Below are 12,910 nucleotides of genomic sequence, written 5' to 3'. Positions count from 1 at the left end.
TCTGCTCCAATATTGCTCTGCTTCTTCCTCCATCTTTGTGGTATGAAAATGATATATACATAAATTATATGGCATGTGTGTTGTAAAGAATAATCACCTGCCACCCCCACCCCCTCCTGCCAACCACAGAGGATGCCGGTGTGAATTCCTGGAACTCTCCACTGGGTTACATGGAAAGGGGAGTGAAGGCTGCAGATGGAGTTGAGATTGCTTATTATCTGCCCTGCAAATGGGGTGATTTTTCTGGATTTCCCTGGGGGGTCCAATATAATCACAGCATCTTTATAGAGGAAGAGGCAGACGGAAGAGGGAGAACCAGATGGGGGGCACTGTGAGGACTTAGTCTGATGGAGCTGCCTTTGAAGATGGGGAAATGGGCCCTGAGCCATGGATGTGGGCAGTTGGAGAAGCTGGAAGAGGCGAGGAGGAGACAGGTTCTCCCCGAGAGCCTCCTGAAATAACACAGCCCTGACAGCAGAGTGATGTTAGCCCACTGAGACCCATTCCAACTTCAGATCTCTAGAATGGTAAGAGAACAAATTTGTGTTATTTTAAGCCACTAAATTTGTAATTTCTTACAATAGCAACCAAAAGCTAACGCTATCTGTTTTAAAGTGGTCATTGCTTTAGGAGGAAAAAGTTCAGGTTAAGAAGGTTGAGGATCGCCTGAGCAGGCACAGATACTGCCATTTTAAATAGATGCCTTTACATTTGAAAACGGTTGAGATGGCTCCCGGCTGTGGCAGGGCAGCAGGCTGGGGCCATGGCAGGCCAAGTGCAGGCCCAAATCAGACTGCAGGAGCTTCACATTCACTCTGGGCAGGCACCTGCCTCTCAGTAGCTCACTGAGAGATGAAGGCACCCAGCAGGGGTCCCCAAGGGAAGGCACAAAGAGGGAGCCAGCCTGGGATTAAGGGGCTGTGAAAACAATGCTTTTCCAGAAGTCCTAGCTGGTTACCTTCACAGCTGCTTGCAAAACAGAGAAATTCTACATCTACTCACAGCAGCCATGTCCACAGGGCTCCCGACTGCCAGAAAGTTAAAGTCATGACACCTGGCTGTGGAGATCAGTGAGGCTGAAGTGCGACAGGAGCAGCAGGAATCCCTCCTGAGAGATCTCCAGGATGACATTCCCCCGGGGTGACAGCCTACCAGGCCCGTGGAAAGCCCTGGCTAGTAACCTCACAGCTGCAGTGTGGCAAATCAAACAGAGCTGGAGTTGTCTGATAGATTCTTGGAGCAGGTGCTGCTGCCCCACATGGATGCCTTCCCGCAAGTGCATTTCGGCCCCATCTGAAAGAGCTTAAAGGAAAGCCTGCATGGCTTTTCCCAGGACATAACAAATCTGTTCCTTGATGTGGAGGCCAACCACCAGGCCATCACGATGGTCCAGGATAGTGCTGTGGCCAGGGCTGACTGCCAGGAGCTTGGTGGTAAATTTGAAGCCAAGATCCAGGAAAATGCTCAGAGAGTGGGCCAGCTGCGAAAGGATGTGGAGGACTGATGGCATGCTCGGCGCTCTGCCCTGTACACTCCCTCTCTGAGTTCCAGGCCAATGTGGACACCAAATTGAAGAGGCCAAACCCAGGAGGCCCCAAGGACTAATGGCAGCTGCGTGGTGGTGACGGCAGGGGCTGGGGCAAGGTCTGAACTGGAGAGCCTGAAGGCCAGGCTGGGCCAACTGCAGAGGAACCTCTGGGTGCTGCATGTGGCCTCGGCCTACAGGGAGGAGGAATTGCAAAACACCCCTCAGGGATATGAGGGCTACCCTGACCCAGCACATGGATGAGATGAAGGAGCTGTGCTCCGAATTGGACGAGACCTTCCATCAGATCAGCAAAATGGAGCCAGAGATGGAGGTGAACCACAGGGTGCTCTGTGAGCTGTGTGTGGTCCTGATGAAGCCTCTAATTATGGAGGCGAACAAGGTGGAGGTGGAGTAGCAGCTCCTGGAACTCAGCCTCACCCTGCAGCACCTGTGGGGCGACCACACCGACCTCATCAAGTACGTCAAGGAGGCAGCTGCCACAAGCTCTACTTTCACTTGGAGGCCATCCGGGAGTGCCACAGGGACACCATGCACCTTGAAGGAGACCCAGGGGAGCCTGGATGGCGGCGCAGCTGCACAGCTCCTAGGCTGCCCTGATGGAGGCCTGCTGGCCTCCCTCTCTGGGGAGGAGGTGATGGAGGAGAGGTAGGAGGAGGCGCACGGCCAGCTTCCCCTGCCTGTGAGCAGATCTGCCTGGCCCTGAAGGAGGAGGTGCTCGGTTGGGACTCGCTGGCTACCAGGGTGGCGGCCCTAGAGCAGGCCACGAGTGGGCCGTGGCATAGAGCCCCCATGGCCGGCAGAGCACCTGGAGCTGGCGACCACTTGGGCCCAGAAGAAGTGGTGTGAAGCCCTGGCCGGGCTGGCTCAGGAGCTCCAGCTCCTGAGATCTGACTTCAGCGGCTCGGGTGGTGCTGCAAGGCTGCCCAGCCACCTCTCTCACCTGCCTCGGGGCCTCCATGATCCGCCTCCAAGTGCAGCTTGGACAGCACCAGCGGCTCCTCCTTGGAAACTTCCAAGGGCTGGTGACAGCAGTGTCAGCCTAAATCTGGGGAAGCTGGAAGCCATGCCCAGCAGGAAAGGGAAGCAGAAGCAGAAAGGCCCGGAAGTTCCCCGGAAGAGGGACAGGAAAGAAGCTGAGCCTTTGGCAGACACACATATCAAAGGGCCAGTGCCAGATGCCTTGAACACTGAGCTCTGGCAGTCAGGCTCCCCTGTGGCCTTCTATGCCAGTTTTTCAGAAAGGACGGCTGCCCTGCAGACACTGAAGTTCAACACTAGCTACATCGACACTGACAGCAGCAACTTCCCTGAACATGGCTACTACCAAGCCGGCATTTGGTGTCTCATTTGCAGTGAGCACTGAATTTGGCCCAGGGCCAGGAACCAGGCACCTGGTGTTTGGAGGGCTCCATCAGGGACCCTGATCTGTACCACCGAGCGGGAAGCACAGCAGCCGCCTTTGCTATGGCTGAGCTGCGAAAGGGTGAGAGAGTGTGGTTGGAGTTAACCCAAGCATTGGTAACAAACAGAAACCAGCGAGGCACTGCATTCAGGGGCTTCCTGATGTTCAAGACATGAACCCTGGGCCCAGCTCTGATTGGACATCACGGACTTGCCCAGCTCTCCTTGGTCTAGGGCTCTGGCCAAGGATGGTCTGCAGGTCATCTTGTTGGTCTATCTCTTCCCTGGAAAGCTTCAGCGAGAGAGTGTGGTGCACGTGGTCTCTGTCTAGCACACTGGGTTTGGCTATTTCTCAATGACAAGGAGGACTGGACTGCTTCTCTGGGTGGGACCTGGTTCCGAGCTTGATATGTCTTCTCAGACAGCATGGCCTGGACTCCAGCCCGTTGCCATACTGTGTATTCTACAGCTGCTTTGGTGGCGTGCTCCTCCTGTGGATGGAAGCTTCTCTACAGCACTTTTTTTTTTTTTTTTTGAGACGGAGTCTCGCTCTGTCACCCAGGCTGGAGTGCAGTGGCGCAGTCTCAGCTCACTGCAAGCTCCACCTCCCAGGTTCACGCCATTCTCCTGCCTCAGCCTCCCAAGTAGCTGGGACTACAGGTGCCTGCCACCACGCCCGGCCAATTTTTTGTATTTTTAGTAGAGACGGGGTTTCACCATATTAGCCAGGATGGTCTCGATCTCCTGACCTTGTGATCCGCCCACTCAGCCTCCCAAAGTGCTGGGATTACAGGCGTGAGCCACTGCGCCCTGCCTCTCTACAGCACTTTAACCCTTTCTCCTGCTTCCTATTCTCTTCTCCCTAATTGTTGGCTACAAAGTCATCTTTCCCAGAAGGAGTCTTTAAGATGGAGGTGACATTTGGACAGTATTGGAAAGCAGTCTCCAACCACTAGAGGACAGTGGAATAAAGCCAACCCGCTTGGTCTCTATCAGCCAGAAATGGAGAAGAAAACTTGGTTGAGTCAACAAGAGAAAGAAAATTAGCATCTTTCATTTCAGTTATTCCTTGTATTTATCTGTAATTTTAATTTCATATCTTTCTCTCCTTGCCATACACAGAGCAAAGGCCCAAACATGCCAAATGTGAACCAAAATGTGTATGGCCTTCACCATTTTTACTTCCTCCAGTATCTTTGGGCCATCTGAATTCTTGTTAGCATCTCTAACCAGGAGGCAGCTGAGGAAGGAGTGAAGGAGGACTGTAAAAATACCTCTCAATAATGACCAACCTTGGGGTAAAGTGATGCCCATAGATAGAGAGATAGATAAATAGATATAGATATATATGTGGTTAAGATGGAACATTTTGTGTTACATCAATTATATCAAAATTTAAAAATTAAACAAAGAAAATAATAATAAAAGGATTCCAAAGTGGGAGGGTGGTGGCAGCAGGTGTGGAAGGTTGTGTCACTTAGGAACAGGTGTGGAAGTGAGCTGGGTAGACTTCTGAGGAGAGAACAGTCCAGGCCCAGGGGAGGGTGATGCAAAGGCCCTGAGGCAGGGGAACAGGCCCTGAGAACCAGCAAGGATGCCAGGGATAGGAGATGAACGAGCAAGGACAGAGTCAAGAACAGCTGTGCAGGGCTCCCTAGGCCTCTGTGGTGGCTTTGGTTTTACTGAGAGGAAAGGGGTGCCTTTGAGGGGTGGTATGGTTTTGCTGTGCCCCCACTCAAATCTCATCTTCATTTGTAGCTTCCAATATTCTCACATGTTGTGGGAGGGACCCAGTGAGAGATAATTGAATCATGGGGGCAGTTTCCCCAATATTGTTCACATGGTAGTGAATAAGTCTCATGAGATCTGATGGTTTTATAAGGGGAAACCCCTTTCACTTGATTTTTCATTCTGTCTTGCCTGCTGCCATGTGGGATGTGCCTTTTGCCTTTCATGATGATTGTGAAGCCTCCCCAGCCATGTGGAACAGTGAGTCCATTAAACCTCTTTTTCTTTACAAATTATCCAGTCTCAGGTATTTCTTTATCAGCAGCATGAAAACTAATTAATACAGTAAATTGGTACTGGGAGTGGGGCAGTGCTGTAAAGATCCCCAAAAATGTGGAAATGACTTTGGAACTGGGTAACAGGCAGAGGTTGGAACAGTTTGGAGGGCTCAGAAAAGACAGGACAATGTGGGAAAGTTCGAAACTCCCTCAAGACTTGTCTAATGGCTTTTATCAAAATGCTGATGATGATATGGACAATGAAGTCCAGGCTGAGGTGGTCTCAAATGGAGATGAGTAACTTGTTGGGAATTGGATAAAGGTGATTCTTGCTATGTTTTAGCAAAGAGACTAGTGGCAGTTTGCCCCTGTCCTAGCGATTTGTGGAACTTTGAACTTGAGGGAGATGATTTAGGGTATCTGGCAGAAGAAATTTCTAAGCAGCAAAGCATTCAAGAGGTGACTTGCGTGCTGTTAAAGGCATTCAGTTTCAAAAGGAAAATGCGCATAAAAGTTCAAAAAATCTGATGATGGGATAGAAAAGAAAAATCCATTTTCTGGGGAGAAATTCAAGCTGGCTGCATAAATTTGCATAAGTAACAAGGATCCAAATGTTAATCGCCAAAACAATAGGGAAAATGTCTCCAGGGCATGTCAGAGACATTTGTAACAGCCCCTCCCATCACAGGCCCAGAGACCTAGGAGGAAAAAATGGCCTGGCTCACAAAAACACAAAATGATTTCCTGGGCCAGGCCCAGGGTCCCCCTGCTGTGTGCAGCCTAGGGACTTTGTACCCTATGTCCCAGCTGCTCTATCCATTGCTAAAAAGGGCCAAGGTATGGCTTGGGTTGTTGCTTCAGAAGGTGCAAGCCCCAAGCCTTGACAGCTTCCACGTGGTGTTGAGCCTACAGGTGCTCAGAAGTCAAGAATAGAGGTTTGGGAACCTCTTCCTAGATTTCAGAGGATGAATAGAAAGGCCTGGATGTCCAGGCAGAAGTTTGCCACAGGAGCGACACCCTCATGAAGAACCTCTGCCAGGGCAGTGTGGAAGGGAAATATGGGGTTGGAGCCCCCACACAAAGTCCCCACTGGGACACTGCCTAGTGGAGCTGTGAGAAGAGGGTCACTGTCCTTCAGATTCTGGAATGGTAGATCCATTGACTGCTTGCACTGTGTGCCTGGAAAAGCCACAGACACTCAATGTCAGTCCTTGAAAGCAGCCAGGAGAGGGGCTGAAACTTGCAAAGCCGTAGGGGCAGAGCTGCCCAAGACCATGGGAGCTCACCTTTTGCATCAGCATGACCTGGATGTGGGACATGGAGTCAAAAGAGCTAGATCATTTTGGAACTTTAGAATTTGACTGCCCCACTGGATTTTGGACTTGCATGGGGCCTGTAGCCCCCTTGTTTGGCCAATTTCTCCCATTTGCAACAGCTGTAATTACCCAACATCTGTACCTCCATTGTATCTAGGAAGTAACTAACTTGCTTTTGACTTTACAGGCTCATAGGCAGAAGGGACTTGCCTTGTCTCAGATGAGACTTTGGACTATGGAATTTTGAGTTAATGCTAAAATGAGTTAAGACTTTGGGGGACTGTTGAGAAGGCAGGATTGGTTTTGAAATGTGAGGATGTGAGATTTGCGAGGTTCCAAGGGCAGAATGATATTTTGGCTCTGTGTCCCTGCCCACTCTGATCTGGAAGGGGTAAGGAGGTGAAAGCATTGATAACCCAAAGTGACAGCCTCTTTTCTAGACGTGATCCTGCCTAAATATCTCATGCCTCACAAAAGAGGGCCCTGAACTCCCTGCTTCTCCAGAGCTTCACGCAGTCCTTGAAGCACTCTCTGGCTGTCTCTGCAAGCGGCTGAACAGCTCCTCCTGGTCTCTGTGGGGCTGCAGAGGCTCCAGGTCCCCACGGCTCAGGGTCTGTCATGCTCACCAGGTCCCACCAAGGGTGCCCCCCACCGTGGGTGGTGGAGGAGACCAGGTGTAGCTGCTCTTGCCCCTACCCCTCTCCTGACCCGCCAATCTTAATAGGAGGAAGCAGTAGGGATGAGTGGAGCCATGGAGGTTGTTCCCTCCTCCTAGGACCACTTTTCTTTTCCTCTTTCTTGGTCTGTTTCTGGAAACCCATCAAAACTACCTCCAATGCCAGCCCTGAGACCCTCCCCTCCCCTGCCCTGGGGCATCACCTCCTCTTCTGCCACAGCAGGATGGTGGGGTGTGCTGTCACCTTGCTTCCCTCAGCAGCTGTGTGAGCTCCCTGAGGACAGGGGACACCCCCTCTCCCTACCCCAAAACCTGTCCCAGGGGCTGCCCCATAGCGAGGGGGAGGGGACAAAACCTCTGCCTTCCAGGATGACCTGGCTTGGCAGGAGCTGAGGAGGTGTCTCCTCAGATTTGGGGCCTGGACAAGGGCTGTCACTCTTGTGTTTCCCTTTTGGCACTACCCACTGTGGCCCCAGGCACAGCTCAACCTAAAGCCATGGCCACCACCCTCAGTTCCTGAAGCCTCCTCGTCATCCTCCTCTGCTTCATTCTACTTGGCATCGGAGGAGAGTTCCACTGTAGAGGGAGGAGAAACTGGTACAGGCTTCCTGAGGGACAGGGTGACAGGGCTCACCAAGAGTCAAAAATATCCAAGTCTGAATGAAGAATATGTATTCATATGCGTTTGAAATGGCGGCAAAGACTCCCTGGAAATATAAGAAGAATCCAATCAAGTTTTGTCCCAGGCTGTGGCCAATGAGAGTGGACGCAGGCAGGGGCGGGAGAGCCTTTCACACATAATTTTCATGGTTTCGATCCTGAAACAAGTGAGAATATGGAGGTGAAGGAGTAAGGAAGAGTGGGGCTGGAGCCCCGGGGACGGTCACCGAGTATACTCGCCAGATCTGTTGTGGGCCATGAGGGTCTGGAAATGAGGAATCCGGGCGGGGGCGCGCGGGGCTGCTGCAGTGACGAGGCACTGGTTCTAGATTTTTACCTAGCTGTGTTGTCATAAGGATGATATTACAGGTGATTGCTGATTTCAACCACAGATGACTTTTGGGGAAAGTTGGCTCCTGAGGGTTTCAGTTTCCACCCAGCCACGTGTTCTCTGGGTTCTGTGCGCTCCTCCCAGGGCGCCCGCTGCACCCCAGCTCCGGACCCGTGTCCTACCCAGTGGAGACCGACGAGTGGGTGCCCTGCCGCCCACCGCAAGAGTTCTTTATATATTCAGGATACCAGTCCCTTACCAGATACATGATTTTCAAATATTTTCTCTCATTCTGCAAGTTTTTTTTCTTTCTTTCTAAATGGAATCCTTTTTGAAGCACAAAAGTTTTATATTTGCATGAAATGAAATTAAACTACCTTTTATTTTGCCATCTGTGCTATTGGCATACAGTACTTAAGAAGCCTTTGCCAAATCCAGGGTCACAAAAATTTATTGCTCTATTTTCTTGAGACTTTCATAGTTTCATGTCTTACATGGGCATCTGCCATTCATCTAGAGCTAGTTTTTGTGCGTGCTGTAAGGAAGGGGCCCGCCTCATTCTTCTGCATGTGGCATCCAGTTGTCCCAGCACCATTCACTGTAGTGCAGGATGCACCTCCCCCACCTCCTGTCCCTCCTCCTGCACTTGGGGTCAGAAGTGCGTCCTGCTGAACGGTTCTCCCAGGGTTTCCACCAATGAAATCCCCTCATGTGAATCCGCATTGGGCAGATCCCAGCTGGCAGATCCCAGCAAGACATATGTTTTTAAGATAATTTTTAAAGCTGTTTAATTTTGGTTAAAAAAAGAACATAAAATTTTCTATCTTAACCAATTGTTTAGTGTACAATATGTTATTTGAAGCCTCTGAAAACCTGGTGCTTCTGTAATAAAATCTAGCCCCAGGCCAGGCGCAGTGGTTTACCTCTGTAATCTCAGCGCTTTGAGAGTCCGTGTCGGGCTGATCACTTGAGCCCAGGAGTCCAAAGCCAGCCTGGGCAACATGGTGAAACCCCGTCTCCACTAAAATACAAAACTTAACCGGGATTGGTGGCGCGCACCCCAGGGGTCCCAGCTACTTGGGAGACTGAAGCAGGAGAATCGTTCGAATTCGCGAGGCAGAGGTTGCAGTGAACCCAGATCGCGCCGCTGCACTCCAGCCTGGGCGGCAGAGCGAGACTGTCACGAAGACAAAAAAGACAAGAAAGAAAAACCAACCAAACAAACCAACCAACCTAGCCCAGGCTATAACCACGTCCACTCGGGATTTGGGATGCGGCCGCGGGGATGGGACTGGGCTTGGGTCTGCGCACAGGACGGGGAGGGGGGCACTCTGCAACGCAGGGAGAGGAAAGGCGGGTGTCGCAGGTCCGGGCGAGGACAGGGAGACCCTGTCGCGACTGAACACTTCTGTGCATTTTCTTCACCTTTCTGTGCATCAGTATCCACATTGGATTAACACAAAATGAAAAAATTGCGGTGATGATTACATGAGGGGGTCATGGAAAGAAGCCTTTGGCAGGACTGGTCCCGGGCAGGCAGCCAGCAAAGTCTGACTGGCTGACGCAGGGGGAAGTGCGCAAGCGCTGCAGTAGAAAGTGGGGTAGACGGCCGGGCGCGGTGGCTCACGCCTGTAATCCTAGCACTTTGGGAGTCCGAGGCGGGCAGATCACGAGGTCAGGAGATCGAGACCATCTTGGCTAACACGGTGAAACCCCGTCTCTACTAAAAATACAAAAAAAATTAGCCGGGCGAGGTGGCGGGCGCCTGTAGGGAGGCTGAGGCAGGAGAATAGCGTGAACCCTGGGGGGCGGAGCCTGCAGTGAGCCGAGATCCTGCCACTGCACTCCAGCCTGGGCGACAGCGAGACTCCGTCTCAAAAAAAAAAAAAAAGAAAGAAAAGAAAGTGGGGTAGACTTGGTTGAGTAACTTGGCTGAGAGACACCTGATTGGCTAGAGGCGCGGCAAAGGGGGCGTGTTTCCTCCGAGGGGCGGGGCAGAAGGCGTGCTAGACTTTGTGGCGTTTAGGGCTGCGTTCAGACAGCCTGCGAGCCGCCAGGTGATCCACGGGCTGGGCTCCGCTTCTGCTGTCCCCTACGATCCAGCTCCCCAATGGCAGCGGCCGCCAGCCCCGCGTTCCTTCTACGCCTCCCGCTTCTGCTCCTGCTGTCCGGCTGGTGCCGGACGGGGCTGGCCCGTGAGTTCAGGGATGGAGCCTAAGCGGCGCGGAGGCCCACCGTGGGGGGCTGTGGACTGCGGGCTTCAGAAGAGGGGAGGCTTCTGGAAGGACCCGTGCGATCTCCCCGGACTGCGCCCCCGCTCAGTTTCCCTCCGCGTCTCCTTCCCGCCGGATCCGCTCCCGGAGACTACTTACCCTCCGAGGGGAGGAGCCGGTCAGAGAGGAGGCTGGAAAGGAACCCCTGGAGAGTGGAGGGGCCAGAGGGCTGCAGAGGGCGACGTGGAGCGGGGATCCCTAGTGCAGCCCGGCAGTCCCACCCGCCCTCGGGAAGGAGAAACCAGAGCCCCCGGAACCCGAGCTGGGGTCAGGACAGGGGTGAAGTGGGGTTCCACAGGGACACAATCACAGAAACTCCCACCAGCCACCAGCCTGCTCTGTTCTCACCCGCTCTCCACCACACAAACCCTCCAGTACCCCCAGGGCTGCGTGCCCTTTAATTTTTCCCTGCACTTTCCTGTAGACACTCACCTGCACCCAGGGGCTCAGAAGACACCCCCGACCCCGGAGGCCCGAGAGCATCGGCGGGCAGCGTGACACCCACTCCGCGGTCTCCACTGGGCAGGACCTGGGTCCGGAGCTCGGGCGGAGCGGGCATCCTGGGAGGAACGCGCAGAACCCGGAGAGGCTCAGCAGGGTCGAAACTGAAACCCCATGTGCGAACTGTCTCCGAAAGTCATCTGTGGTTGAAATCAGAAATCACCTATAATATCCCCCTTGTGACAACACCGTTGGGTAAATATCTAGAACCAGTGCCTCGTCACTGCAGCAGACCCGCACGCTGCTGCCCGGGTTCCCCTCCCCGGACCCTAGTGGCCCCCAACAGATCAGGCAAGCCCACCATGAGACCGTACCTGGGACTCTCGGCCCCACTCTTCCTTACTACTTCGTCTCCACATTTTCACCTGTTTCAGAATCAAAACCGTGAAAAGTCATGTGTGAAAGTCTCCCCCACCCCTGCCTGCGTCCACTCTCATTGGCCACACGCCAGGGAGGAAAGTTTATTTGATTCTTCTCATCTTTCCAGGGAGTCTTTATGCCGTTTCAAACAAATATAAATACGTATTCTTCATTCAGACTTGGGTATTTTTGACTCTTGATGAACCCTGTCACCCTGTCCTTCAGGAAGCCTGTACCAGTTTCCCCTCCCTCTACAGCAGATGTTTCACCATCCTCTGCCCAAGCTGGGTCTTCAATCACAGACAAGAGTGTCGCCAGCATTGCCATCCGTGACATGAGACGCTTTAAAGGTGCATTACTTTGCACAGCAATTCTGTGTCTGGAAATCTATTTTACACAATGAAATTGTGATTCATGCAAGCACAGTTTCTGCAGCATTTCGTTTCTCTAAAAGTCACTGGAGACCGTCTGGATCTTCAGACACAGACACTGGTTACTTTTGTTGTGATGCAGTCATTCTATGTAATGTGCAAAGATAAAAAGGAAAAAATCTGTATGTGCGGGTATTGGAAGGTCTTCAAAGTGTGTTATTTTGAGATAGAATCTGCATTCAGCAGAGTGCCTATGGGCTTATATTTGTTTTAAAAGCCAGAATTGATACAGAAACACATATCTACTGTTAATAAAGAAAACAGTATTTCCATAACTTATTGCCAGTCTGTTTATCCATTTTAGGAAAAATCAATATACTTGAAAAGCCATGGTGGCAGCAATTGGTCATCACCGGCCAAGATTCTACACTGCCCTACAGATGATCCCAACTGAGGTTGCCAGAGGAACAGGATGTGGAATGCAGTCACGTTTCAGAGAGGAACCTAAAGTCTGACTGGACCAGGAGTCTTGCCCTGACCTCTGTCTCTTCACCCAACCCCCACCTGGTCAGGCAGTGACCCTGGAGGGGCTGGGATGATGTTGGGAGGGCAGTGAAATGGGGAGCCAATGGTGGGAGCATGGTGAACATGGAGAGCTCAGACCCCACACCATCTGGGGAGGAGCTCATGTGATGCTGGGAGCACTGGGAAGGCAGGGAGCTTGGACACGGCGCTCACTGCTCCTCCCATCTGGGACAGGATTGGGGTGGGTGATGAGAAAGCTTTCCCAAGTAGCACAGTTCCCAATCCTGGCAGAATGACTCGCCCCAATTGCACTCACAGCCGAGACCCACTCAGCCCCTGGACCAGTCTAACACAGGGCATGGTAAATTCAGGAGTGTGAATACTACTGAGGCATCTGCCAGGGCATAGGAAACAGTAACAAGAGGACGGCTCAGCTAGTGGTTCAAACTACCTTGCCCCACACTCTCCAATATTGAGTGGGGAGGAAGCCTTGAGCCCAGGAGGTTGAGGATTCAGTGAATTATGATCGTGCCACTGCACTCCAGACTGATGACAGAGTAAGAGTCTGTCACACACATGCTCACACACACAAATTAAATTGTGTGAGCAGTTGTCACACAGGGAACTCTGGATGCGCTCACTGTGGACCCAGGTCTCAGGGAGCAGGAGGGTGTTCTGTATTGTGGGAACATAAGGGACACACATGGGAGGGGGCATTTGTACCTGGCTTTGAAGGGTGGCTGGCCCTTTGCCCAGGAGGAACAGGCCAGCAGAATGCCCTGACAGTGGGGAACCACCAGGAACTTTCACTTGAACCTGCTCTGCGGAGCCCCCTGTGCCATCCGTGGACCTGGGCCCGGGCGGCTGCTGAACTGGGAGCTCAGGGCCAGTCTCTCTGAGGAGCTTTCTAAATCAGCGAGTGTGTCACAGGTTGAGATTTT

The 12,910-nt window shown here is 52.3% G+C and overlaps 1 pseudogene; it reads left to right on the top strand.

The window, feature by feature from the left end:
- The first annotated feature begins 365 nt into the window (after positions 1–365).
- LOC116463158 (multimerin-2-like) lies at positions 366–2,146 on the top strand (annotated as a pseudogene).
- The last annotated feature ends 10,764 nt before the right edge of the window (positions 2,147–12,910 follow it).

This window comes from Hylobates moloch, unplaced genomic scaffold (genome assembly GCF_009828535.3).
Source record: "Hylobates moloch isolate HMO894 unplaced genomic scaffold, HMol_V3 SCAFFOLD_28, whole genome shotgun sequence".
Taxonomy (NCBI): Eukaryota; Metazoa; Chordata; class Mammalia; order Primates; family Hylobatidae; genus Hylobates; species Hylobates moloch.
Note: the sequence above shows the minus strand (reverse complement) of the source record. Positions and strands in the feature narration are given on the sequence as shown.